General features: G+C 38.8%; 1 long non-coding RNA gene across 1 annotated transcript in view; it reads right to left on the bottom strand.

The window, feature by feature from the left end:
* The window catches only part of LOC106517587 (uncharacterized), a 111765-nt gene that overhangs the window by 11741 nt on the left and 87281 nt on the right, over positions 1-12743 (bottom strand). The gene's annotated exons all lie outside the window — the stretch shown is intronic.

Here is a 12743-nt window from a genome sequence, read left to right on the forward strand (position 1 = left end):
CTCATAAGTAAGTAAGTAAATATGTATGTATGTATGTATGTATGTAGTAAGTAATAAGTATGTAAGTATATATGTATGTAAATAAGTAATTAAGTAAATAAAAATTTACCCAAAACAACAGAAGAAAATACACAAACAGAATACCTGCAGCTAAATGTCATTACTGTTTTCCAGRTTGTTTAAACAGAAAAAAGTGAGAACATTTCTAATCAGACTATACCTAAACTGTATGAAACGTAAACCTCACACAACAAAACAAAAATATTCCAACAAACATAAGAAAAGGTTTTTTTTTATATATTTTAGACGGCTATGTAACTATTATGAGAACGAAAATAATTTCAATTGATCAAACAAAGTCCCATGATTCTGGACAAAGATTTCAAATCTCTCACAAACGTTCTGAGACATTTTGGAAACTCTCTTGCGAACACTGYTGTTGTCAACAAATGCAGAGCAACAACTAAAGTCACTAAAACTTGAAGTACCCATCCAACATGAAAGCTGGTATAAAGAAAAGTAAGTTTAGATTAAAAAAAATGGAACAAACTTGTTTCACTGTTAGCAGAATTTCCCTACAGTCTAGCTTATATGTAAGTTTAGTTGCTTTAATTTAATAATTCACAAATGATCATTTTAATGGTTGACTTGTTGGTTCTGACAAATCAGTGTTTTATACAGACATCAACCCCCACAGCAGTTCATTATTACCTCGTCATTAAAACTCAGCTCAKTGAGTGACAATGCTGATTTACTCTTACTTCCCCCTACCACTGCATATTGAGGCCAATTGAGATTCTTGTTCCAATAAGAATTGCAGGAAACTTTTCCATCTAAACATGTAATCAACAAACGCATTCCAGTTGTGCGGTTTCACAGTGATTCACAAATCCCTGAGAGCGCTCATTCAAACCCTGCGTGGTGAAGGACAGATATGGCAGAGTGGCGAGGATCCATTCAAATATGATTACAAGTGAATTAATAAACATTGACGTTCGTGTTTGTTCCGACGTAGCGAGCAGCCCGGCGCTTCCTGCCAATGGCCCCGTGGATGACACTAATACCTYGTAATCAAAGGGAATGTGTACAGCTCCACAACCATTACATTCAGATTGTGTCTCTCTCGTTTTCATACTTCACTCTTGTTTGTTTTGGTGTAATGCAGATCGGTTCTGGGTTTATTTTCTGCCCTCAAAGCTGAATCTTTTTTTTGATTTGTGGTGAAGGAGGGAAAAAAATCATCCTGGTGAAATTACATCCACATGGCAGAGCTTCTTAGCTTGTATTATTATAGCTGTGCTGGCATCGAACACAAGCATCCTACGATGGACGGGAACAGCTGAGGTGACCAAAACACTCAGCTTATATGGAAGGATGGAATTAACAAATAAATATCCTTAATTAGGATATATATATAAATTACAAATCATTTTAAGTATGAAATGTGTGTTAATTCAAGAAACGTTTGTGGTTTTTTTTTTCCTTTTTGCTAATAAAACCTTAAAAACCTCTTAGTGTACGATTAAAGCTGTTTTTTGCTGAGTTGACTGAACTGGTGAAAAAATGATCCCGTTCTTTCTCCAACATCTTAAYGCTGAAAGTGCAACAAAAGTTAGACTTCCCACATTAAGCTAACACGGACAGTTTGAAGGCACTCCCACTTAATCATTCATTGTGTCCTCTACACCTCAGGATTTAGTTGACACGGCATGACGGGATCAAGATGAGCTCTCATATCTATCACTGAGCGCCTTTTCTTTTTTTTCTTTTTTGTCTTCTCTAACGCCTGTGAAGACAGTTCCCCCTCAGGAAAGAAGCAGCTACATTTTCACCTCTTCCAAAAGCAGGAGGCGGGGGTGATTAGCCAGTTGAAAGGTTATGCGGAAAGTCAACATTAGCTTTTCAGCTTGCTTCAATAAYGGAACCCTATAATTATTTTTACGCAACCTTATTTTGAAAGTTCTTGTCTGTTTATAGTTTTAGCTTCAACAAATTAAACCTCAGATAACCTCCTTTATTTAAAAGGTGATGAACACTTTGAAATGTTTTCTTGACTGATTAGGTGACAAAAAAGCATTTTCTGTTTGCTTAAAAGACTTTTTTGTGTAAGTTTGGCTTTATTTTGTCTGTTTTGGCCCATGTTTGTGTTCTCAAGTCTTTTTTGCAGAATATCTTATAAACCAGTGAACAGATTTTAATGAAGATCATAGCTATGTTTGGTTATCTTTTGGTTTAAACCCAGTTTAAAATGGTCATCACACAGCTAATCACATTTTACAGATRTTGAAGAGCTAAAATTTGGTGTGTTGGAAGCTGGGAATAATCCCCTCCTTCTGTGTTGATGATTAATATGTTTCTTTACTGTTAAATGGGACATTTGCAAAATCCACTTTTTTAGCCATTAGATGCATTTTGTTGTGTACTTGGAGTCTCTAGAAGGCAGACAGGCTCGATTTAGTCTCCTGGTGTTGTGTAGAAATCATTATATTCTGTTTGGGTCATCATTTTCAACCTGTTCAGTTTCTTTATTTTCTATACTGTTTTCTGATTATTATATCACAGTATTTGTGTATTGGGCACACCAAGTAAAACTTGGTGGTCTCCTCTGGCTCGGGGTCACACTGTGGCTCCAACATGGAAGGCTGAATGGACAAGTCCTCCCTTGTTGACATCTTTTAATTCCTTTGTAAATAAAGCATTTCTGTGCAGCTATTTAGTCGTAAATCCCTCTATCAAACTAGAATGAACCATTCTGGAAGCTGGAGGCGGGGTGGAGTGTGAAGCGTCTCGTTTGGATTTAAAGCGACAGCCTTAAAACGAGTTGATCTGAGACACACCTCAGAAAAGGGGTGAAAAGAGGGGCTAATTGAAGGATTTAAATGTGAAAAAAAGATGGATTTAAAAGCAGGACATGTCTACTTTACGTTAAAGTTCCAAAGATTAGCAGCATAAAGAGTTTATCCCAGCATGCATAGGGTGAGCTGCAGAGTACACACTGCACAAGCTGCCATCTATTACCCATTCCAGTGTAAATACATGGAAAACAAAGTCAAACAAAACACGACAGATGACAGGATCAGATAACATGTAATTATCTCATTCCGTGTTAGCATTGTACCGGCTATAAAAGTGATTAAATATGGACTATGTCAGTATCGGCCTTAGAAGTGTTTGTCATGTAATTCTTGAATTAAAACTCATACCAGTTTCATTGATCTACATCAAACAGTCCACTGCTCACTGACCGTTTGAGATTTATTACCTTCTCATTGGTTAGCAAATTTTATCAAGTTTTTCTATACAGCTACCCCCAGTAAATAGTGATGAAGGTGAATGTTTCTTTCTGGATGTGCTCTCTCCTACATAAAACACTGTTTGAGTGGACACAAGGAGCACGGCTGAGGGCCAAAAACTGTAGAACCAAGACGCTGAGATGCAGCTGGTCAGGGCAGAAAAAGTAAAAAACAGAAAAAGTTTATCAGTTTATCACAAGTCAAGCAGAACATTCTATGGTTGGAACAATTCTAAGCAACGGAACATGTCTAATAATTAGACATCCACGTATATTTTTATTTACTTTTATGTGTTTTCTATGCAGGTCCAGGAGGAGCAGAAGAACGAGTCCAGCAGCAGGTTCATCTTGACTAGAAAATCAAATCACTTGAAAGGTAACCATGACCTGATATCAAACTGTGAACAGATAATATTTACACATGACTGTGGTGAGGGCATCTTTAGAGGATCTATTAAATCCAATTTTTCCATATTTTTTCTTGCTTATACCAGTTTAAATTATCCATGTGTGAGTTAGTGTAAAGCGTTTATTACATGCGGCCACAGAAAGCGTGTTAAAGCAGGGGCRGAGCTAGATGATTTTTATCCAAGATGTTTTTAGGGGGCACCTACAAATAAATAACACACTCTGGATTTTAAAATTCAAGATGGCCACCCCAGCTAACTTTAAATATCCCTAACTCAACTGTTTTAAGAAATATTAAGCTGAAAATTTGGGTGCTTGTAACTAAGAATGGTCAAAGAAACTAGTCCCAAATAAGATAACTCTTGAATTATAATTTCGTTTAATGTCGTAAGTTCTGATGGCTAAAAAAATTCTGTTGGTTTTGAAAAYGGTTAAACACCAACAAGGATGCATACAGTACATGTCAACTTGTACAGAGTGTCTGTAAGTTATAAGGATTTTACATCATTTTGCAGGTATACAGACATATAGAGCAATCTCACAGAGTTTTTCAAGTCTTACAGATTTTTTCAAAACCTCATTTTCAAATTTATCTAACATGTCAGAGCCTACGGAGCCTGCGAGGGGACATGGGGGGATTTTTTTCATTTGCATTCCCACGCAATACCTTTGCGTTACCTCACAATAATTTTGCGTTACCTCGCAATGTATTTGTGTTCCCTCGCGATACTTTTGCGTTACCTCACAATATTGTTTTGCGTTCCCACGCAAAAGTTTGTTTTGATTATGAACTGAATTAAATCAGACTTATATTTTGAAATAGCCAGTTAACAAAACAGAACGCCTCGCCACAAGTTCGTGAAAATGACATTGATGTTGCGTGGCTSCACTGTGTTAAAATATCRGCATATGACAAACTTCCATGTGTGGCTGTGTGATATATTCATTCTGAAGCTGAATTAAATCAGTAGGCTAACTCGCTAATGGCGAGCATGTGAATTTGTTAGTAAACCGGCAGGCACAACAGTGATAAACGACTTTTGCGTTGAGCCGACGAACCCTCCCGCGGGTGCGAGTTGTACGGATGTTTTGCAAAATTTACGAACTTTTGAGGCTCTTTATACAGGTAAACGTCTGAAGAGGTTGACGTATGAGAATGACTTACAGTATCTGAGAATAGCAGTTCTCACGTGAGACCATTTTTCATGTCCAGTTGAAAGTGATGCTGATAATACTAGAAGCATTCTTGCCCACAGTTGGCTGCTACAGCCTCTCGTTGGTCCCTCACYAACTGTCACCTTCACACCCCTCACAGGGAGCGAAGGCAGTGCGGAAAATCCTGGAAGAAGACCGAAAGTGCCGGTGCAGGGGCAGCTGCCTTCGCTTCGGTCCGAGTCCTCTGACCCACTTTCCCACCTCTTCCACCTCCCGCGAATTCCCCGTTGCCATCTTCCCTCGAATTCTCAGTCAAGATTAATGGCGTGAACACAAACCTGCTGGCAAAACTGGATATGAGGAAGATGTCTGAGGTGAGACCTTACAGGAATTTGGAGCAGGAGGTGGGAGGGCAGTTGGGTTTGTGTATGATTTTGTGCTCAGATAAATATGTCAGGCCTATAAAGACTGTGCTTATGGTGGAAGACTCATCTTACTAATCTCGTTGCCAGAGAAAGCGGCTCATATTTCACTCTCTCTGATCTGCCAAGTTCTCTGTCTTTCACTCTTTCCGTCGCTCAGCCTCGATGCCTTGAGGGGGAACAAAAGGCAAATTTTCAAGGCCTGAAAGTATGTGAGAAGACTTGGTCGGACAGAAGTTCAAGATGTCATAGGAGAGAAGTTGCGTTTCGACATGAAGCCTTGTTTGTGATCATCAGCAAACCTGTCAGCAGGCCGTTTGATGTAGTATTTGGGTGATGTCCTCGGGCGCTGTTTTTGTTAGTTTCCATATGGATTAGCTTCATATAGCTCGGCATTGCCTGAGATGATCCGTCAGAGGAAGACACAGCAGGTCTCTCAACATTCTCTCATATTCATAAAAAACTTTAGAACAACTACAGGACTGGAATTAATGACAAGATTCAAGAGAAATTCATCAAAATAATTACTCTGAGGGAAAAAAATGGGAAAGTTTTCAACAATGTAGACTTTTTTTTTCCCAAATCACCACCATACCTCCACTTGCATAATTAATAGGAATCCACATGATTAAGCTAATGAGGTTCTGAGCTTAAACCTTATTCAGCAGCCCCCTAATTACAAATATGTAATATTCCCTTTCTGCCTCAATCAGTGCTAAAACAGAAGGTTAAGAAACATTAAATATTCATGCAGACGGTGATCTTCAAGGTTAAGGAGACTGGTCATTCAAGCACAGCTTTAAAGTAAAAGTCGTTTCTTTTAATTGTCTCTGATGAGAGCCACTAACTGTATCTCTGCTGGAGGTGATTCATCAAGTTCATTCCTGGTTCGCCCTCATTGTCCTTTTACGATTTTGATTACTTGTTATAGTATTTTTGTTTAAATTGGATGTTTATGTACTTACTGTTTTGCACGTTTCCGTTCGCACAGGTGTGATTCTTCACTCTGACTTCTTTGTTGTCTTTCAGAGAACATTTTTCCTTTGAGTACCTGAGCCAAACAGGTGTGTGATGTAAAGTAGACTTGTAGAGAGATCGTTTCAGACCGACACCCCTGAAGGCAACGAGCCTAATGGTGCATCATGGGAAAGAATTGCAAGGCCCTCATTTTTATGTGATGAAGACTCAATGGAGAAGGGATCAAATGGCAGCATAATGCAAACTATTAACTCAGCTGGGCTTTTGTTCCAAGCTTTTAATAACAATCTTTTTTTTTCTTTTGAACCAGTGTATAATGATATGTGGAAGCGTTAACTTCCTTCAGTCCACCTCCTCCTGAATGTGTCTGGCCACTGACTTGGGGTTTGACAGGAGACTTGGTTGGCCTCGTGTCAGCYATGGAGACCACAGAGCAGTGCCTGGGACTCTGAGACTGGGCTCGGATCCCAAAAGCCTGGAGGCTATAGGCCGAGCGGTGCACCCGTTGGCCTGGACCAGCACAGCACAGCACAGCGTAGAATGGCCCTTCTCAGCTCTGCGCAGCTCCCCCCCACCCCCTCTCTGTGGCCTTCCTGCACCTCCACCAGCTGCGCTTTTCTGGCTCCAGCTGCTAGGTGTACATGTGAGTTTCCTGCCCACCCCCCTCCCTCCCTCCAYCCCACCCCACATCTCTGGCCTTTCCTTTTCTGGTTTTCCCTTGAAACTCCTGTGTTCCTGATTTGTCCTCTCGCTGCGAATCTGCTGCATCCATCCCTTTTTTTTGCTTTTTGTTTCAAATTTTTTCCTGCTTCTCATCCTTCCATCCCTCGCCAGACACAGGGGTTGTAATAGTGCCCAGCAATTACTGAGTTGGCATGGGCTGCATTGTTTACTCACAGACCTATTCCTACTGGACTTTATTAAAACACCATCTGCCGTCAGCTCTGGAATGGTAGAGGAGGTGGTGGAGGAGGAAGGCGATGAGAGAAAGCGATGGATTTTGGCCGCCGATCGGAGGGAGAATGGCTGGACTCACGTGGAGCGTACGAGCTGCCACGGTGGTCTCCTGTCGGAGGGACGACGACCGTACGTGAGGCTGGAAAATAAAAATCTGCTGCAAATGAACAGGCTGGTAATGGGAATCAAAGCAGAAGGTTCCAAGAAACACACGTCCAAGCTTTTTGAAGAAAATACTGCAGACTGAAGATTATGAAAGTGTACTAAAACCATTTCAATGAGCCAAACGTTCTTTAATATCAGAAGAAATGGTGACTTAAATCAGAAAAAAAATGTTTTTTTATTCATCCAGCTGCTTGGTTTCACGGTGACTCAGGTGCTGAACAGAAAGCAGAATAATAACACAGACCACGCCTGTTTATGAATTCTCACGTGTCCTTTCTTTCACACACACACACACATGCACGTGCAGAACCATGCTGAGCAGTAATACAGGGGTGTTGCCCATGTAATCACACTCTGATGGTTATTTCATTAGCTGTAATTTGCTTCGTGACATGTCATTTTGGACAATAGYCTGGATTGATAGGATAAGTCACCGAGAAGAGGCGAGCTGGACCCAATTAAAGCTGGATCAATTAAGGCCATAATTGCAGGGACTTGGCACGAACAGTATTTGGTGTATTTGTTGTGTCCTTGGTTGTTTCTGTTCTACACAGTAAATATTTTACATGTTTATTTATTTATTTTTAATAGCAACAAAAAAATTGTTAGATATTTTTAATATCCTAATCAAAAACCATCAGATCTTAGAACATGGAGTGAAAAAATAAAGTGTGTATTATGGTTCATGCAGCCGACATCCTGGATGTTTGTGCTGTGCAGGAGCTAGTGCAGAACAATGAGGTGGAAGACCCAAGTGCATTCATGCAACACGTGCAAGCAAAGCAGGCAATTATAAAGTTGTTCTGGATGCTCAGTGGTCAGTCCACTTCACATACATCTCCAGCTATAATTGGATGCCATTTTGTTTTGTTCAGGAAAATAAAGACTGACGGAACAAGGGAGGRAATCAGACACTTGTTAAAGAAGATCTGCAGGAAAACTGGACCTCACGGTATGTTGTGCAGTTTAACTGAGTCTGCACTGAGTTCTCCAGCACAGAAAATCCTGAGTCATTGAGAAACARTGAACAATGATGCAAAGAAAAAATATCATGGAAAAACTTTCTGCTAACAATTGCTATTTTCACGTATTTCAGACAACAATGTGTGCATTTTTTTTAGTTTTATACAAAACACTGCAGATAGAAATCCTTAAAGATGAATTATCATAACTATCCGAACTTATTTCATTCAGTAAATGATTATAAATATAATACAATATATAATTATAAACTGCATATATGTCTAGATTTATGAGATGCACAAGTCACAGGCTAATCTGAGACGATTCCAGTTGTGTTACTAAAATTAAAATACAATTACAGCGTAACCTAAAAACATAAACATTTATTTAAAATAAATGGAACTCGGTATTATTATGCATGGTTTAAAAAATAATCATATTAGATATTACACTAATAAATCATTCATCTTGTTGTTATGATCCACATATTAAATCTTGATAATCCTGACAATTAATCTATCAAATCTTTATTTTTTTAATGTTTGTATTCTGGTTGCAAACTACAGTTCTCATAAAGTAAACTTAATTTGAACCGAAGCCCTCTAATTTTAACATGAAAGAGACATATTTGTTCTAGAATATGTGTTTCATTTCAGTAGCATCTTAAACATCTGTGTTTCTAACCTTGTTTTTAAAAACCTTAGTCKTTTTTATTAGTGTTCTTCACAGTTAAAACCTCCACATTAAAACAGGCTGCTGCTAACTTTATATAGTGTTCAGCTGTGGTGCATTTAAAGACTAGATAAAAATCTGATTCCCGAGTTATGGTGCCTTCACAGACCACAAACACATATTTATGAGCATTTGATCAGAAAATCACTGGTTAAGCTACGATTGTCCAATTTGCATCTCTACATTTACCATGTAACACCAAGCTGAAGGCCAAATCTGAGCAACTTTTTTCTTAAACAAGACATCTATTTTATCACACTCACTGAACCAGACATATTCRGCAACAGAGATGTAAAATGGAAGCACASACAGCAAATCTAACACTTGCAGCCATGAGTTATTCATTTATTAGAGATACTGCAGACTGACAGCATATTGATGTCAGAGGGTTGTTCACATCAGCAACCCAGTCGTGCTCCCTGCATGAGGAAGTACACCACACAACAGAGAGGAAACACAAGGCCATCCAAGGTGAACTCTCTTCAGCTGCGAAGAGTTGTGCTTTAAATACTAAAAGCTGGGCAGAATTGAAAAAAATAAATGTAGTCTTAGTTTGCAAAAAAAATAAAAGTTTCACGGATATTTAAATGATCTTGACTGTGGAACTCATCTTCAGTTGCAGTTACGTTTTGTTTGTCTGATAGCAAATTAAAAAAAAAAACTACAAATGCAGCCAGTCGATGTGTGTTGCTGTACCACACAAGCAGTTCAGTGTGTCAATCCTCACTTGGGGAGGTTTGCAGGAGTGGGAGGTCAAAGATCACATTAAGGTTCATTGCAGCTGGCAAACCCCCCTCTACTGCACCACATGACACAAAGATCAAATGAAAGATCGTCATTTAGATGCAACACATTCAGAATCTCATTTTAGTTTTGTGACATACAGCAAATAAAGCAATCACTGAAACATATAGAACAGCAAAAATTAAACAAAATTAAAGCAGCTAACTGTAGAGCACTGAGAGCTGATTAACCTCAATCACACAGAAAATATAACATTTAGTATAAAATCCAAGAAATATTGTAAAGAATAATATAGGAATCAGCTGCTCCTCAAACGGGCAAAAAAATCTGAGAGGAGAGGATGCAGTAAATGTACCATGTCATACTCTTGTATACAGTAAAGTGTAGTTATCTTTAATGGGAGCAAAATTACTRTGTCTTAAACAAAACACACACTGTTTTACAGGTTCCATCAGAGTCGCGTTCAAAGCAAGCATCCAGCAGAACAACAGGACGTATGGCTCACCACTTCCTCCTCCAGCTCACTTTACTTCCTCTATTAGTGCTTTTATAAACTATTAGCTCGTCACAGATAGATGCTAACAGATAAACAAGCAGAGGTGTTTGTTTAGATCTGAGACTGCTAAACACCAGCATGAAACTTTTACAGAACGCAGTGTTTAAAAAGTTGTGCTAAACAAAAAGAAACTGTGTGCTCTGCTGAAATTTGCTGAAACTGAGTTGTTGAAGCTAACTAAAGCAGAAGACTATGAAAAGATAAAAAGGCCTAAATAAAAAGTTAAAAGCTAAACAAATACTCTAACTAAAATGTAAATCACAAAATGCCAGTTAGAAGTCAAAAGTAGAAAAATGGAAGCTAAAAGTAGCACGATGCAAGTTACAAGCTAAAAATTCTATAACACTAGCTAGAAGCTACAAGTTGCAAAATGACAGCTAAATGCTAAAAATAGACTATTTTTAGCTGAAAGAAGCAAACGTTTAGTTCAAAGTAGCCAAAGGCTGGTTAAAGCCTAAAAGTAATCAATGCTAGCTAAAAGTAAAATGGCTAAAATAGGAAATCAGTGTTGGCTAAAAGTAGAAAGCAGCAAAAGGCTTTAAAAAGTATCATTCATTCAATGTGTTTAATTAATMAAAACAAAATATATCTACAGTAAAATAAAAGGTAAAAGTATCAAAAGGCTGGCTAACGCTTAAAGTAAAAAGATAAAAAATAGAGCAGGAAGTGAAGAGACTTAATACATTTTGATGGGTAAAAAAATTGAATGTAACATTTAATATTTCAAAAAGTACAAAAGTTTAAGTATGAAATAGATAAAAAAGTAGGTAAGGTAGGGAAGTACAATTTTATAAATGTTCAAAAGTTGAAAATCAAAAGTCGTGTAAAATAGCACAAAGGATGTAAAAGTAGGTAGATTGCAGATGTGTAAACTCTGCATTTAAACTGTTAAAAAATATGTTTCAATACATTTTTCAAACAAAATAATGGTGTTTGGGCAACCGATGGAATTTATTTGCTGCATTGGTTGTGTTTTATTGAGCCATTAAAAAAAAAAAATCATTTCCTGTAAATATGTTTGCTTTTATTTCACATCCGGGTCACGCTCTCTCTGTCCCTGGCATCAAAGCATCTCTCGTAAAACAAAGAAAGGCCAGCTGAGGCAATTTTGGTGTCACACTTTTTGTCTTCCCCCTTTTTTTGCAGTGTCGTAAAGTGTGAGAYGCAATTTTAGGTGAGAAAGTGTGCTGTAAGCGCAAAGAATAAAAACAAATAGAAGAATTCAATTATCCCAGGCAGGGTAACAGTTGCGAGGCCGGGGCGTCTAACATAGTGTCAGCGTGTCTCTATCTCACCTCAGCCGTGATGGAGAGGCAAGCTGACGAAGGACTCTTGTAGCCATGTTCCTACACTCTGTCTCCCCTCCCTTCATTCCACACGCCCTCCCTCCTACAAGCAGCTTTTGTATGGGCTAAATGGGTCTGGATGCACCCCTTTAACTTTGATTTCCATTTTCCATTGTCTGCCCATTGACGGGTAGTGTGACTCCATCTGTGCCTGCCTTGCATGGTGCCACCCTTTCAATAGACATATGCTCCAAATGTGAGAGCCTTAAACCTGCGGGAAGAATGGTTGGGAGGAATAATGATATACAAGACAAGGCCCCCACACTTCATAGAAGGAGAGGGCGACAGCGGAGGAGAGGGAAAATTCTCCATTCATTAATTTATTGTATGGCCCTTAAAACCCCACAGCCTTTTTATGTATATTCAAGAGCGCAGAAGATATTCCACAAAAGCCCCCGCTGAACTGATGCCGTTTTAAATTGCGGTCAAGCTGCTCCCCTCTGCCTCTCCAGCGACATTCAAATGGGTGTTTTCACGCAAAGGGAGGCGCAGCTTGCCATSCCACTGGTCACAATGCAAACCCAACAGAACAATTGATAACTGTTWAGTGAGGTGGCGGGCCGGGGTCAGTTTGGACATGGAAATGTGCAATATGCTGTGAAAAGAGGCCCTTGTGTGTCCCCCCTCCAACATCAGATCTTATCTCCACATGTGATAACACCACTTAAGATCTCATACAGTAACACACATTAAGTCATTTCCCTACGCAAACAAGCTGAAGAGGATCGTCTGTGGGAAGAAAAAAGAAAGCTAAACACGGTCGTAGATCATTATTGCTCCGTTTGGTTCTGCTGATTTTTATCTACAACCTCTCTCTCTTTTTCTTTGCAGGTTTGTTTTTCTTTTAAAGCCTAATTTGATTTAATTTGATTTGATTTATTGATTTAACAGGAAAAGATCACTAAAAATCAAGCCTGACTCAGCATAATTGCTATTTTACAACAGGTTGCTGTTCTGCAGCACATTAAACACTCAGAATTACAGCATCACAATCACATCATTATACACCATAGACACAAAGACAA

Source organism: Austrofundulus limnaeus, unplaced genomic scaffold, assembly GCF_001266775.1.
Source record: "Austrofundulus limnaeus strain Quisiro unplaced genomic scaffold, Austrofundulus_limnaeus-1.0 Scaffold50, whole genome shotgun sequence".
NCBI classification, from domain to species: Eukaryota; Metazoa; Chordata; class Actinopteri; order Cyprinodontiformes; family Rivulidae; genus Austrofundulus; species Austrofundulus limnaeus.